At 41.8% G+C, this 15,332-nt stretch overlaps 1 protein-coding gene across 23 annotated transcripts in view; it reads left to right on the top strand.

Moving 5' to 3' along the window:
• POC1B (POC1 centriolar protein B) overlaps positions 1-15,332 on the top strand; it is a 161,420-nt gene that overhangs the window by 32,722 nt on the left and 113,366 nt on the right.

The following is a 15,332-nucleotide window of genomic DNA, read 5'->3' as shown; positions in this document are numbered from 1 at the left end:
AAAAAATTTCATATTAAGATTTCCACATATTTTTTCTGCTTCATGTTTGCCCCCAACTTCCAGAAAAAGGGTTTGAGGACATATTCATTCATTCATTCATTCATTCATTCAACAGATATTTGTTGTGTGACGGCTTTGTGCGGGAACAATAGTAAACAAAATAGTGAAATTCCTTGCTCTTACATTTCAGAGAGACAGACAAACAAGTAGGAAAACAGAGCAGGTCAGATGGCAGTAAGCACTATGGAGAAAGAGCTGGGTTAGAAGGGGGTGCGTAATTTTTTTTTTTTTTTTTAAGACACGGTCTCACTCTTGTTACCCAGGCTGGAGTGCAGTGATGCCATTACTGCTCATTGCAACCTTGACTTTCTGGGTTCAGGTGATTCTCCTACCTCAGACTCTGAATAGCTGGGACTACAGGCATGCACCACCATGCCTGGATAATTTTTTGTATTTTTAGTAGAGACAGGGTTTCACCATGTTGCCCAGGCTGGTCTCAAACTCCTCAGCTCAAGTGATCCACCTGCCTCGGCCTCCCAAAGTGCTGGATTTCCCCAGCATTTTTATTACAAGGGGCCTGTAATTTCAAATGACATTCAGGGAATGTCTTACAGAAAGGGTGACCTTTCTATAAGAAAGGTGTCCAAAGGGTGACCTTTGGACAGAGATGTAAAGGAGGGAGTGAGGCTTGAAGAAATTCAGGAAAGGAATGTTCTGGATAGGAGAAGCAAGGGCAGAAGCCCTGAGGCAGAGCCTGATGGCTGTGTGAGGAAAAGCAGAGGTGAGGGTGGGTGGGGATGTAGGAGGGTCCCCAGCGAGGCCAGCCAGGTCAAGAGCAGCGCTCACTTGTGCCCTGGATGAGAGGAGATGCCGGTGTAGTGTCCTCCTCTCTTTGACCTACATTTCGCTGGAATTGCTCAGACTGCTGTGTGGAGAATAGACTGTCAAAGCCAGGCCAGAAGCAGGGAGACCTTGTTAGGAGGCTGAGCAGTCCAGGTCCTGGCTTGGATCAAGGTGGTGGCTATGAAGATTAAGATGTGGTTGGATTTTAGATAAAGTTGGAAGTTACAGCTGGCAGTACAAGCTGTCACATCAGATTTGACACAGCGAAGTCAGGAAGAACTCCAGAATCTTTGGTAGCAGTCTCTTGGCAGGTGAATGCCATTGTAGGTGTTGTTACCTGTTGGCCAACAGCTGTGGAGTCTTCCTATTCATAGGACACACTGCTAAAGTACTGAAAGTGCAGATTGCATTTCCCCATCAGAACTGTCTGGGGACCAGGCACGGTGGCTCACGCTTGTAATCCCAGCACTTTGCGAGGCTGAGGTGGGTGGATCACTTGAGGTCAGGAGTTTGAGACCAGCCTGGCCAACGTGGCAAAACCCTGTCTCTACTAAAAATACAAAAATTAGCTGGGCGTGGTAGCACGTGCCTGTAGTCCCAGTTACTTGGGAGACTGAGGCAGGAGAATCACTTGAACCCGGGAGGCAGAGGGTGCAGTGAGCTGAGATCATACCACTGCACTCCATCCAGCCTGGGCAACAGAGTGAGACTCCATCTCAAACAAACAAACAAACAACAACAACAACAACTGCCTAGGCGGGAAGGATTGTTTTATTTTCCCTATTTTGCAGATAAGGAAAGTGAGTTTCAGAGAGGTAAAGTTAGGCTCACCTAGTTGGAAGTGACAGAAGCCTAAGTCATTTTTTTTCTCCACACCAGGTGGTTAAGTAGCTGGTGTGTTTGGAGTGGGGAGGGGACAGACTAGAACCAGGGACTCTAGTACTGTTAGGCCTCTCTCTCTGTAGTGTCTTGGGGCCTCTCTGTATGCTGGCTCCATTCTCTCAAATGTGCTGGTACCCAGGTCCCTGCCGGCTCCAGGCTTCAGTCCTCACAGCCTTGTGACTGACTGAAAAGGAAAGCTTCTTTACTCCCAGCTCCAGTTAGAAGAGGACCAGGTGGTGACTCTGGCCTATCCTGGAGCCTGTGCCCATCCCTTGCCTAGCAATGAGATGCTGTGGCTGCTGCAGTTTAGGTCAGGGGCCTGGCTGAAACCAGTTACCCTGACTAAGAAGGAGGGGTCATACAAACATATGTTCTAGGCATGGGTATAGGGGACACTTCTCACAAGAAGCAGGTATGGGGTATGGCACAGAGGTGGTCAGCAGGGGAAAACTGTGGCCCCTGTAGCCATCCTGCTTTGTGCCTGCTGTATGAAATAACATGCCAGGTGTCCCCAGCCAGGATCTGGTGGAGTGGGAGTTTGAGCTTTGCTCTGTCTGTCTTGCCTTACAGCCCACACTCCTCACTATTGTTATGGTCTCTGTGGGACATTATTGCTCAGGAGGTGTTGATTATCACCTATGGCCATGAGCCTAAGAAGAATATAAGAAGACAGGCAGAAGGTCAGACTTTTAGTCACTAGGTTTTTCTTTTAAAGGTTTCAGCCAGTTTTTGGCTCTAGCCATCTCAGAATTATTTCTGTATATGCCATATAGCTGTGTGGCTAAAAACATGGACCCTGGACCTAAATATGTAGGTTAAAATTCCAGCCCCACTACTTATCAGCTGTGAGACCTGTGGGGAAGTTACCTAACTTCTCAGTACTTCAGTTTTCTTACCTATGAAAATAAGATGATGATAGTAGTAACCTGCCACATAGGTTGTTAGGGTATTCAAATGAGTAAATATCTGGATAGCACTTAGAACGGTGCCCCTCACATAGTAGTCAGTATATAATTCTTAGCTGTCATTCTCATCACCATCAGTGGACATCTCATTCTTATTAAATTTATAAAGATACTTTATAACTTGAGTTGACAATTTTTTCCCAACTAAGGAGATAGCACACGATGGTCCCAAGAGGCTGATCATTTGTATTGATGTATAAAGTGATGCTGTAAATAAGAAGAGGAGGCAGAGAGCAGAGGTTCAGGCTCTGTTCTGGGATGGGTCAGGTATGAAGAGAGTTATTTAGCCCCCACTGGGAGCCAGCTCCGGGTATGGTTGGCAAAGGAAGCATATTCTTCACAGGGAGCTGCACAATAAGCAAAAACATGACTGTTGATTTAACTAAGCAAAATAGAATGCCTAAGTTCCACCCTGAATAACAATAATAGCTGTTATTGGCCCTGCGCAGTGACTCACGCCCGTAATCCCAGCACTTTGGGAGGCCGAGGCTGGCAGATCACTTGAGGTCAGGAGTTCAAAACCAGCCTGGCCAACATGGTGAAACCCCGTCTCTACTAAAAATACAAAAATTAGCCGGGCGTGGTGGCAGGTGCCTGAATCCCAGCTACTCGGGAGGCTGAGGCAGGAGAATCACTTGAACTTGGGAGCAGAGATTGCAGTGAGCTGAGCTCGTGCCACTTCACTCCAGCCTGGGTGACAGAGCCAGACCTCTATCTCAGAATAATAATAATAATAATAATAATAATAGCTATATAATAATAATAATAGCTGTTTTTGTCCAGTGCTATATGCTCCTGTTTCCTTCTAAAATGAAGGTGCTTTCTAGTAACTCTCATACCTATGTATACGTCAGTCATCAGAGGGAATTGGCAGACCATGTAACCCTGAGGGTACAAATTTGGCATGATGTTCAGCCTGATTCCTGTAGCTGGGGTATTAGTGGAGTGATGGTGGCTGATACAGTTTTCATTTTCTAATAACAAGAAGGAATATTATCAAGTTGTTCATGTAAGGGAAAATTTTTTATGGAAGTAAATTATAGGAGATACTTTATTCGTTGTCCTTGTATTGAATCATCTGTATAAGTCTTTTATCAAAGGGTAATCCTAATGTAAGACAATAATTTATGAAAAGTCACCAATAATGTGAAATTTTGGTCTTCAAAATATTACTTTAATAAGCATAGTCACTGCCCTGTACCATGTAGCTGTATTAAGTATGTAGAGATGAAAGACACAGTCTTGGCCTCAGGGAGCCGATAGTTAGTTCAGTGGGGAAACATAGATACTAAATAATTATAAAATGGTGTGTCCTATGGGAAAAAGTGGCACAAAAGATGATAAGGGAGTAATAAATGAGTGAGCATTGAACAAGATTTGTGTGAGCAAAAGTGAAGAAAGCCGTTTCAGGCCCAGAGCTGAGGGGAGAGAAGGGGAAGAGGAGGCAGCGGCATATTTGTCAGGTGCGAAGAGGGAAGGCAAGCTGTCTTCATGAGGGAGCCAGGAGGGGCAAAGCACTGTGGCCTGTAGGTACATAGTGTGCTCCAGGGAAATTAATTATTCAGCTGTGGTCAGAACACAGGGAACATATGGGACAAAACTATCCAATATTCATATGCCTGCCTGCACCACAGCATCACCCCAGAGCAAGTTAGCTCCCTGCTCTCGGCCTCTGTGGAACTTGAGGGTATTGAGGCTTCTCTCACTGGACTGAGGATGAGAAGTACCAGTTGATGGTGTTTGGGACTGAGTGATGCCATAAGACTACCTCTCTTCCAGCTGGGTGCTATTTAGGGAGAAACTCTGGAACTGGGGAGGAGTCACTGAAAATGTTCTTGTCCCCTTTATCAATTCGAGAGAAGAAAATGATGGTGGAGCTCTGCACTTCTGTCTGCCTAGCATCCATTCCCTGTTTTCTGGTAGCAGTGCTCAAGCTTGCCCTGAGGAACCAGCCTGCTCCCTTGGTCCCCTCTGTGTCATGTGCAGGAGTGGCACTATCTCCAGTTCCAGCAGCAGACAGTCAGCTCGCCCACGAGCTGAGCAGACAGTCAGGCTCGCCCACGGAAACATAGCATCCCCTCCTGGAGGAGTGAGTCTTGTTGGAACCATGGGCCTTTCCTCTTGGTTGGCAGTGTTTAGGCTTATTTAAGCCTGTGACTGCTGAGGGACACCCTGGGCAAATAACTGACCTGAAAATAATATTAATTCAGAAGAGAGCAGAGCTGTGGGATGAAGACAGAATGAATTTCTGTCTAATCACATGATTTGGTTTCTGGATACAGCCATACCTGAAAGTATTAGAGAGAGTGTGTGTATGTGTGTCTGTGTGTGCGTGTGAGAGAGAGAGAGAGAAAGAGAGAGTCTTTAAAAATTCCCTTTTCCTTTTTTGTTTTATCCTAAAAAAGATGCTTTCCATAGGAAGTGATACGAGAGCAGAGTTTTGAAAAGTGAAATCTTCTTACCCGGTCAAGACATTCGTTTTATGTCCATCCTCAACGCTGCTGCTGTAGTTTTAGTACCATTGGCCTTTGTGGAGACTTTTGCAGGAATCTCCTAAAAGGTCTCTCAGACTACAGATTCCCTCCTCCCACCCTCCACCCCTGCATCTCTGCTTTTGTGAAAAACAAATCTGGTCATGCTGTTTCTTGCCTTAAAACCCCTCAGTGACTCCTTGCCCCGGCGTGTGTGCACTGCCCTCCTATCTTTCTTTTGTCACTTTCTGTCTTTCTTCTGTCAATTTCACTATTCACCTTCTTGCAGCCAGACAAGTCTCCTCAAGTGTGAATGACCCTTTTTGCCTTGTGCCTTTCCATATGGTGATTTCCATGCTGGGACGCCCCCTGCTTCCCACCCTTCCTTCACAACCTGCTCTGCATCTCTTCCTCCAAGAAAGGTTTCTGCCTCTCCTGGGCCAAGCTTATTGTGACTCCTTTATGCTACCACATTGCCCTTCTTATGAGGTCTGTTTGTCAGCTTAGGCCTCTCTTCCCTATTAGACTTCGAATTACAAGTATTTATGTTGTATTCTCTTGCCAGGCACTGTTCTAAATTGTATGAATATAGCAGAAAATAAAACACAAAATTCCTACTCTCGTGGAGCTTCCTTTACTGAAGAGAGACAGAGAGCAAATATATTAGTGATAAGTACTCTGGAGAAAAATGATGTAGGGGGTGACAAGATGAAGAGTGGTGGGTTTGGGAGATGGTCTTTTACATATCGAGGTCAGGGAAGGCATATTTACCAAGGTGATGTTTGAGCCAAGACTTGACTCTATTGTGGAAGTTAGTAAGGTCGGTGTCAGAAGAGTGTTCAAGATAGGTCAGATATGATCTGAGAAGCACTGTAGAGTATCAGCTACAGGGTGGGGAAGGGTCAGGGGTTGTGCGAAAATATGGTTGAATGAATCAGTGAAAGGTTGGTGAGTAGGCTTAGGTTTATCTCTAAAGCAAAGGTAATTTTCATAGATTTCTTCAGAGAAGAGTTATTTTTGTGAATCTTTTCTAGCAAATCCAGGAGTACTGGTGCATGCATGTTTTGCATGGAGGTGTTTATATGGCTTCACTGCTTTCTTTGTCCATTTTGGTTGACTCTTGTTCAATTGGCCAGTTGCTGACTTGGCACACCTGGCCTTCATGGACTGTCTTTATCTTACTGGTACCTTAAGGTTCTGAGGGATTTTTTTAAAAAAATCAGTTTTCTTACTGTTTGGAGTGATCGATTAATGTGAAACTCTGCAGAGGCCGTCCTCAAGTAATGTTCTTTGATGGATAAGTTGGTTAAATTTAATGAATAAGGATTTCATCTTCTTGGCAACTTTTTATTTATGTACACTACAACATGCTTACAGATTCTTTCTCATGCATTTATTATAATGTATCTTCTTGGCTTACCTTATTGCAGTTAGAACAAGAGAGTTTAGACCAATGTCTAGAGGGCCCGATTGACCACTGAGGCCCAGCCTCCCAGAGTGTTTTGTGCATCTTCCCATGAGAACTTAACCTTGATGAAATCATTCTAATCCAGGACTCTCAAAGATGTGCAGGACTAGAAATCCTATTTTCACTCTATACCTGAAGGTGAGAAAGCTCTGGGGAGCTTGAGTCATGTTTAATAAGTTTAGAAGAGTCTGAAACATAAATCAGATGCCAGTTTACTTATTTTTAATGACAATGCCAACTGCCAGAGAGCCTGGAACATTTGCATGCCTTAGTCAGGGCCTTCTTCTTTTGCCAAGTCAGGATATAATCAGAAGGCTTTTCAGTGAGCCCTGGAACTAAAGCAAGAGTTGTTTGTAGAAAAAATCTTGTTAGATAGTTTTCTCAGGTTAGGATAGTGAGGTGGGCCCATCTCCCCATCCACACACCTGCCAGTGATCAGTACTGCTGGTTAAGCACCCTTCCCCTGAGCCAGGATGGAGGCTGCTGACCAGCTCTTGCTCTTTGCTTGTTGCAGTTGTTGCACACCTCCTCTCTGTTGACGTAGTATCTTTCAGGTGATGCAGTACAGTGATTAGTTTCAGCAGAGAGGCAGCATAGAGTAGTTAAGAGCCTGGGCTCACTAGCATGTTACTTGGGCACATCACATTCTCTGGGCATTAGTCTGCTCTCATATAAAATGAGTACAATGGAAGTGCCTTCCTCATAAGGTCACTGTGAAGATTAAATGAGTTAATGAATGTAAAGTGCCAATTAATGTCAGCTATTAACTATCCTCACATGCCAGTCCTCCCCCTAGGGATTATACTGGAGCCACTGTCAGCTGATATTCAAAAGTCATTTCACATATTTGCACATAGTTTTGGGGGTTGCTAATATAGATAGCTACTATCATCTATTAAATGTATGTTGTGTAGTAAACTGAAAAAGAAGGTCCTTTTATTTCAAAGTAGTTGGGTCTGAAAATCTCTGTATTTTAAGTGGAGTTCTTAGTCTGTTTAAATTTATGTAATCAGTCCTGTGATGGGGTTTAAGTCTACCATCTTACTGATTTCTCTTTATCCCATTTGTCCCACATGTTTATTTCTTTATCCTCTCTCCTTTTGGATTAATCAACTATTTCTTAGTATTCTACTTATCTGTTTTATTCTTAGCTTTACTCTGTCTTTTTTGTTTTGTGGTAACCTCTAGAGATTACATTATGTATCCTTAACTTATCACAGTCTACTCTTGAATTAATTTTATGCTGTTTTATGTATAATGTTAGAACTTACAGAACTATATCTCCATTTACTTCTTGACCATTTACACCTGCATATGGCGTAAGCTCACAATATGTTAAGCAGCCAATTTTCTTTAAAGAAAATAAGAAACAAAAAAGTCTTTTATATTTACCCCCATATTTGCTACTTCCAGCATTCTTTATTCATTTGTGTAGATCCAAGTTTCCATCTGATATCATTTCTCTTCAGCCTAAAACACTGCACTTACCATTTCTTGTAGTGAAGGTCTCCTGGTGATGGATGACTTATCTCAACTTCTTGTTTATCCTTTGTAAAGGATATTTTTGCTGAGATGTAGAATTCTAGTTTGGCAGATAATTTTTTCTTTTAGTGCTTTAATGAGGTCATTTACTATGGTCTGAGTTTGTGTCTTCCAAAAAATTCATGTGTTGAAATCCATACTCCAGAGGTGATGGTATTAAAAGGTGGGGCCTTGGGGAGGTGATTAGCTCATGAAGCACACCCCTCATGAATGGGATTTATGCCCTTATAGAAGAAGCCCCAGAGAGACCCTTGCCTCTCACCATGTGAGGACACAGCAAGAAGGTGTCATTTATGAGCCAGGAAACAGGCTGTATTAGTTTGTTCTCACACTACTAATAAAGACATACCTGAGACTGGGTAATTTATAAAGGAGAGGTTTAATTGACTCACAGTTCCGCAGAGCTGGGAGGCCTCAGGAAACTTACAAATTGTGGTGGAAGGGGAAGCAAATACATGGTGGCAGCAAGGAGAAGTGCTGAGCAAAAGGGGGAAAAGCCCCTTATAAAACTATCAAATATCGTGAGAACTCACTCATTAGAAAAAGAATAGCATGTCGGACGCGGTAACTCACACCTGTAATCCCAGCACTTTGGGAGGCCAAGGTGGGTGGATCACCTGAGGTTGGGAGTTTGAGACCAGCCTGACCAACATGGAGAAACCTCGTCTCTACTAAAAATACAAAAAAAAATTAGCTGGGCGTGGTGGAGCATGCCTGTAATCCCAGCTGTGGGAGGCTGAGGCAGGAGAATCGCTTGAACCTGGGAGGTGGAGGTTGCGGTGAGCCATTGCACTCCAGCCTGGGCAACAAGAGCGAAACTCCATCTCAAAAAAAAAAAAAAAAAGAATAGCATTAAGGTAACTGCCCCCATGATTCAATTACCTCCCACCAGGTCCCTCCCACGACAAGTGAGGATTATGGGAACTATAATTCAAGATGAGATTTGGGTGGGACACAGCCAAGTCGTATAACAGGCCCTTATTAGACACCAAATCTGCTGGTGCTCTGATGTTGAACTTAGCCTTTAGAACTGTGAGAAATAAATTTCTGTTGTTTATATGCTACCCAGTGTGCAGTATTTTATTATAGCAGCCTGAATGGACTAAGATGTCATTCTATTGTCTTTTAGTTTGCATTTTTTTAATGTTAAGCCAGCAATCATTTTAATGTAATTCCTTTATATATAATGTATCTTTTTTCTCTACTGCTCTCAGATCTTTTGTTTTCAGCAATTTGACCATAATGGCCTAGGTATGGTTTTATCTGTTTTTCTTATAGTTCACCGAACTGTTTGGATCTATGGATTGATATTTTTCATCATATTTGTAAAAATTGTTGTCATTTCTTCATATATTTTTCTTCCGTAATTTCTTTCTCATCTTTTTCTGAAGCTCCAAATTCATGTATGTTTGACCACTTGATATTGTCCCACAGGTTTTTGAGGCTTTGTTCATATTTTTCCATTTTTTTCTCCCTATGCTTAGTTTGTATAATTTCTATTGGCTTATCCTCAAGTTCACTGGTCTTTTCTGCTGTAGGATCCAATTAACCGTATCCATTTCTCTGGTGAGATTCTCCATTTGTTTGCCCATGATGCCCGTCTTTTCCTTTAAATCCTTGAACATATTTATAATAATTGTTTTACAGCTCTAATTCCAACATCTATGCCATATCTGGGTCAAATTTTTCTGCTTCTTCATATGTCCTGTGATTTTTTTATTGTATGTCCAAACATGGCTAAATTTTTGAGTTTAGATTATGCTGTCATTGTCTAAAGAGTGTTAAGTTTTGTTCTGGTAAGAAATTAACTTTCTGCTTCCCGAAAGAGATTCTGCTGAGGCTTGGATTTAGCCTGTGTATGGTGGATCTAGTGTAGTCTTTACTCATGGGCTGTAGTGCCACTGGCCCTTCTAGCATTTCAACTGAATACCTGGAGTATTCAGCAAAGGCTGGTCAGAGCTTGAGCATCTCTCAGTTCTGTGTAACCTCTGTAATCTTTGTTCTGCTCACAGCCTCCCAGTAGTTGTTCTCTGCCAAGCCTTGTTGCCTTTGCACGGGCAGCTTTGTATTTGACAATACAAAGGGGATTGTATTGTATACAAGGGGGTTCCTTGTAAATTTTTTTTCCAATGCAGAATTTTCGGGGATTCTGTTCTTCGTAAATCTTCTCTTATACCCTGTCCTCAAAATTTCAGCCCGTTAGCAGCCCTGAGTTCTGATTTCTGTTTCCTGTGCCCAGTGAGACTGCTGTTATCTCCTTGGGCTCTACTTCATGTATTAAGGCTTAGAAAGTGCTCCCATGTAGAAATCTGGGACAGATTTTGTGCTTATCTCATGTGTTTCCCATCTCTCAAGATTCGCAACCCTATGCTGTCTCTTGCCTAGTTTCTAAAAACAGTTGCTTCATATATTTGGCAGTTGTATGGTTGTTTATGGTAGGGGAGTAAGTCTGATAACCTTTACTACCCCATGGCCAGAACTGGAAATTCTGTCCAAGGAATTAGTGGAACCTGACAAGTTAATTTTAAAATTCACATGGATGTGATAAATGTGCAAGAATAGCCGAGGAAAATTGACAAGAAAACAATTAGAGCCAGGTGGCTCATACCTATAATCCCAGCGCTTTGGGAGGCCAAGGCGGGTGGATCACTTGAGGCCAGGAGTTTGAGACCAGCCTGGCCAACATGGCAAAACCCCATCTCTATTAAAAATACAAAAATTAGTCTGGGTATGGTGGCTCACGCCTGTAATCCCAGCACTTTGGGAGGCTGAGGCGGGCAGATCACAAGGTCAGGAGATCGAGACCATCCTGGCTAACATGGTGAAACTCCGTCTCTACTAAAAATACAAAAAATTAGCCGGGCGAGATGGTGGGCACCTGTAGTCCCAGCTACTCGGGAGGCTGAGGCAAGAGAATGGCGTGAACCCCAGGGGGCAGAGCCTGCGGTGAGCTGAGATCTTGCCACTGCACTCCAGCCTGGGTGACAGCAGGACTCCGTCTCAAAAAAAAAAAAAAAAAAAGTACAAAAATTGGCCAGGCATGGTGGCACACACCTGTATTCCAAGCTACTCAGGAGGCTGAGACACAAGAATCGTGTGAACCTTGGAGGCAGAGGTTGCAGTGAGCCGAGATCATGCCACTGTACTCTAGACTGGCAGCAGAGTGAGACTCTATCAAAAAAAAAGAATTATAAATTAGCTTTATGACTTATCAGCCTCTTGCAAGAAGTGGGTGGATTGCTTGAGTCCAGGAGTTTGAGACCAGCCTGGGCAGCATGGCAAAACCCCATCTCTACAAAAAATACAAAAATTATCTGGGCGTGGTGGCATGCACCTGTAGTCCCAGCTACTTTGGAGGTTAAGGTGGGAGGATCACCTGAGCCTGGGAGGCCTATGTAGTCCCAGCTACTTTGGAGGTTAAGGTGGGAGGATCACCTGAGCCTGGGAGGCCTATGCTGCAGTAAGTTGAGATGGTGCCACTGCACTTCAGCCTCACTAATGGAGTGAGACCTTGTGTCAAAAAAAAAAAAGAAAGAAGGAACTTGTCCAACCAGTTTTCAAAACATAATATAAAACCATAGTAATTAAAATATGGTGATAATGGTACAGGATTAAGAAAAGAGGTCATATAAAGCCCAGAAGCAGATACATGTGTATATAAGAACTTACAATAAATGTGGCATTTCCAATCAGTGGGGAAATATATGGTCTATTTAATATGTAGTTAAGATAACTAGATTTATATTTGGAAAAATATAAAGTTGAATATTTTACCAAAAAAATTTAGATGAATGAAACAACTAGATATTTAAAATAATCCAAATGGTACTGCTTTTCCTCCCAGTGCATGGATAGTATACTTAAATGAATGTAGAGGATCAGTAGAGCAATTGTTTCTGCCTTTAGTATTTGAATTTTAAATGTATGCCATGGACTTAAGTAATTCAAATTCTGTGTCTATTTCCGTGCCCGGTACTTTCTATGAGTTTGTTCTTGGACCCCAGGCTTATTCAATGTGGCACAGAGATGGTGCCCATTAGTGTAAGAGGAGGTGAATAGCTAGTTTCTCTAGACTAACCTTTGTTATAATCTAATTTAACAAAGGTTAATTTAAATAAATAAGGTATACCATATATTGGGAAATATATTCATGCTTTTGAAATGTAAATAGTATAGTCTTTTTATAAGTCTATTTGCAAAATATGTCAGGCATCTTTGTTGCAGTGATTCTACAACCAAAAATGTGTCCAAAATAAATACTTTTTTGCAATCACATGAAAAAGCTTTGTATTCAAAGGTGGTGCTTTCAGTATAATTTGAAATGATGAGAAATTAGAAATAACCAATTTTTCCAATTTTTATTTCAAATGAAAAGCCTAGTTAAGTATAGTTAGATTATGATGTAACCAGTAAAAAGGGAGTATATATGCAACTTATGGCATGAAAATATGTTTACATGGGGGCATGGAATGCAGTGGTTATATTATAAAAGACCTATGCATGAACAAAAGATGAGGTATCTATTATACACAAGATATTAAGTGTAATTGTGTTTGAGTGACAAGATCTGGACTTTTAAAATTTTCTGTATTTCTCAATTTTTAAACATAACTTTAATGATGAAGGAAACATCATTTGAAATACATGTATGTAGGTGAGAAATATCTTTTTACTTACAAAAGAATTTTTCTAAAAGTTAAAATTAGTATAGCCCTTTGTTTTTAAAAACAATGCACATATTGTGGGATAACTTACATTTCTTTATAGTGTTCTTAATAAAAAATAAGTAGAAGTTAATGTAGTAGAGAACTTTTCCGAGTCTATTGCTTTTCCAGCATTGATTTTTTTGGCAGTAAATATCTGCCTATAATTTTCAGTTGTTGATAGGATTACAAAGTGATCTTTTGACCATCTGAATTGAAAAGATTTTGTAAAATTGTGGTAAAATATATATAACAAAGTTTACCATTTTAACCATTTTTATATATACAGTTCTGTGGCATTAAGTATATTCACATTGTTGTGCAATGAATTGCAAAGATTTTTCTCAGCTTACATTGGCTATATATAGTATTAAGTTAGTTTAAATTCCCTTAAAACTTTTTTTTTGAATTTCCTAAACATTTACTAAGGACCTACTCAGTGCCAGGCACTGTGTCTGGGGATAGAGCATTGAGTGAGACAGATGTGAGTTGCCTCTTCTTGCTTATATTCTATTAGGGAAGCCAGTGTGGAGCACTGAGGTATAAATGTGGATGTGGGGCCAGGCGCGGTGTTTAACGCCTGTAATCCTAACACTTTGGGAGGCTGAGGCGGGTGGATCACTTGAGGCCAGGAGTTCAAGACCAGCCTAGCCAACATGGCGAAACCCCATCTCTACTAAAAATACATAAATTAGCCAGATGTGGTGGCACAGGCCTGTAATCCCAGCTACCTGGGGAAGCAGGGTAGCTGAGGCATGAGAATCACTTGAACCCAGGAGGCAGAGGTCACAGTGAGCTGAGATCCCACCATTGCACTCCAGCCTGGGCTACAGAGCAAGAGTCTATCAATAAATGAATGAATGAATGAATGAATGAATGAATGAATGAATGTGGTTGTGGGCAACTCCAAGAACACATCTTGGGGTGCTAGCCTACTGGTGACAGTGTTCAGGAAGGCCGTTCTTGAGGAAGTGACATTGAAGCAGAGAGCTTGAAGGAGGTGTAAAATCCTTTTTATAGATTTTAAACTAGGTAAAGACTAGGGGGCAGTATTTGAGGCACGGGGAAACATCTGAGCAAGAGCAAGGGGCCTAAGAGAAGGTAAAGAAGAGGAGGGTGATGAAAATGAAGATGCAGGAGGATAGGTCCTAGAGAGGTATGAGCATGTCACACTTCTCCCCAAAGGAAACGTGAAACCACCGAAGGTTTTAAGCAGAAAGATGACCCAATTTGATTTAAGATTTAAAGATCACTTTTGTTGCTTGTGGAGAGTGGAAGACAACAGGGCCAATTGTGGTTTAAGGAGACAGGACCCAATAATGGATTGGAATGTGGGGAAGTAGAAGAGAAAGAAGAATCAAGCCAGACTCCTAAGTTTCTGATTTGAGAAACCATTTGCTAAGAAAGAAAACACTGAATAAAGAGGAGAAGAAGAGAACCTTCCTCTTCAAGAGGAAGAGGGTGAATTCATTTGGACAAGTTCAGAGCTGGAGGTTCCTGCAGGATATCCAAAAGGGGATGCCCAGCAAGCAGTTGTACTCATGGGTGGAGATTCCAGGAAGGAAGTCTGGGCACATAGATGGTAAATTCCCCAACAGGTAATTTTCATGGCATGCTTCATCTTTTTACATCTTTTTCGTCTGCTTTTTGTCTCTCAGCAGTTGCAGAAATGAATCCTGCTACTGTAGTCAACAGATGGTTTCTCTTCTAATGCTGACCAGCACTTAAAAAAAATAAATGTTTTGCTTATTGACTTGAACTTCACCTTCAATCTGTAAACATCAAATTCTATCAAAGCAAACTCTGAGACTGCCAAATTTTTAGAGTCTGTGAAAATTTTAGGGCTGATTCATTCCAGACTCCTTCCTTATACAAATAGGAAATGGTGGCCATTATGGTTGTGAGTTTACAAGATTACATAGCTGGACAGTTGCAGAATTGGCCCTAGAATTCAGGACTTAGTATTTACTGAGCAGTCTTGTTTCCACTACTTTTTACTGCTTCCTCCTACTACTGAAGAGCTGTTGGCTTCAGAGTTCCTCTTACTAATGATTTGTGTCTTATGGGACATGAAATAGTGCTTGCCGTGTTTGGTCCCAGAGCCCTGAGTGCTGGGAATGTGTTTTTATAGAAAATGTATTCTGAAGATAAGAAATAGCCAAAGGAAAATTTGAATTTTTTATGAAAGTATCTATCTATCTGTCTGTCTGTCTATCTATCTGTCTGTCTGTCTGTCTATCTAATCTATCTATCTATCTATCTATCTATCTATCTATCTATCTATCTATCTATCTAATCTATTGAGACAGTCTCACTTTGTCACCCAGACTGGAGTGCAGTGGTGCGATCTTGGCTCACTGCAGCCTCCACCTCCCTGATTCTCTTGCCTTAGCCTCCCAAGTAGCTGGGATTACAGGCATGCACCACCAGGCCCGGCTAATTTTTGCATTTTTAGCAG

This window comes from Pongo abelii, chromosome 10 (assembly GCF_028885655.2).
Source record: "Pongo abelii isolate AG06213 chromosome 10, NHGRI_mPonAbe1-v2.0_pri, whole genome shotgun sequence".
NCBI classification, from domain to species: domain Eukaryota; kingdom Metazoa; phylum Chordata; class Mammalia; order Primates; family Hominidae; genus Pongo; species Pongo abelii.
Note: the sequence above shows the minus strand (reverse complement) of the source record. Positions and strands in the feature narration are given on the sequence as shown.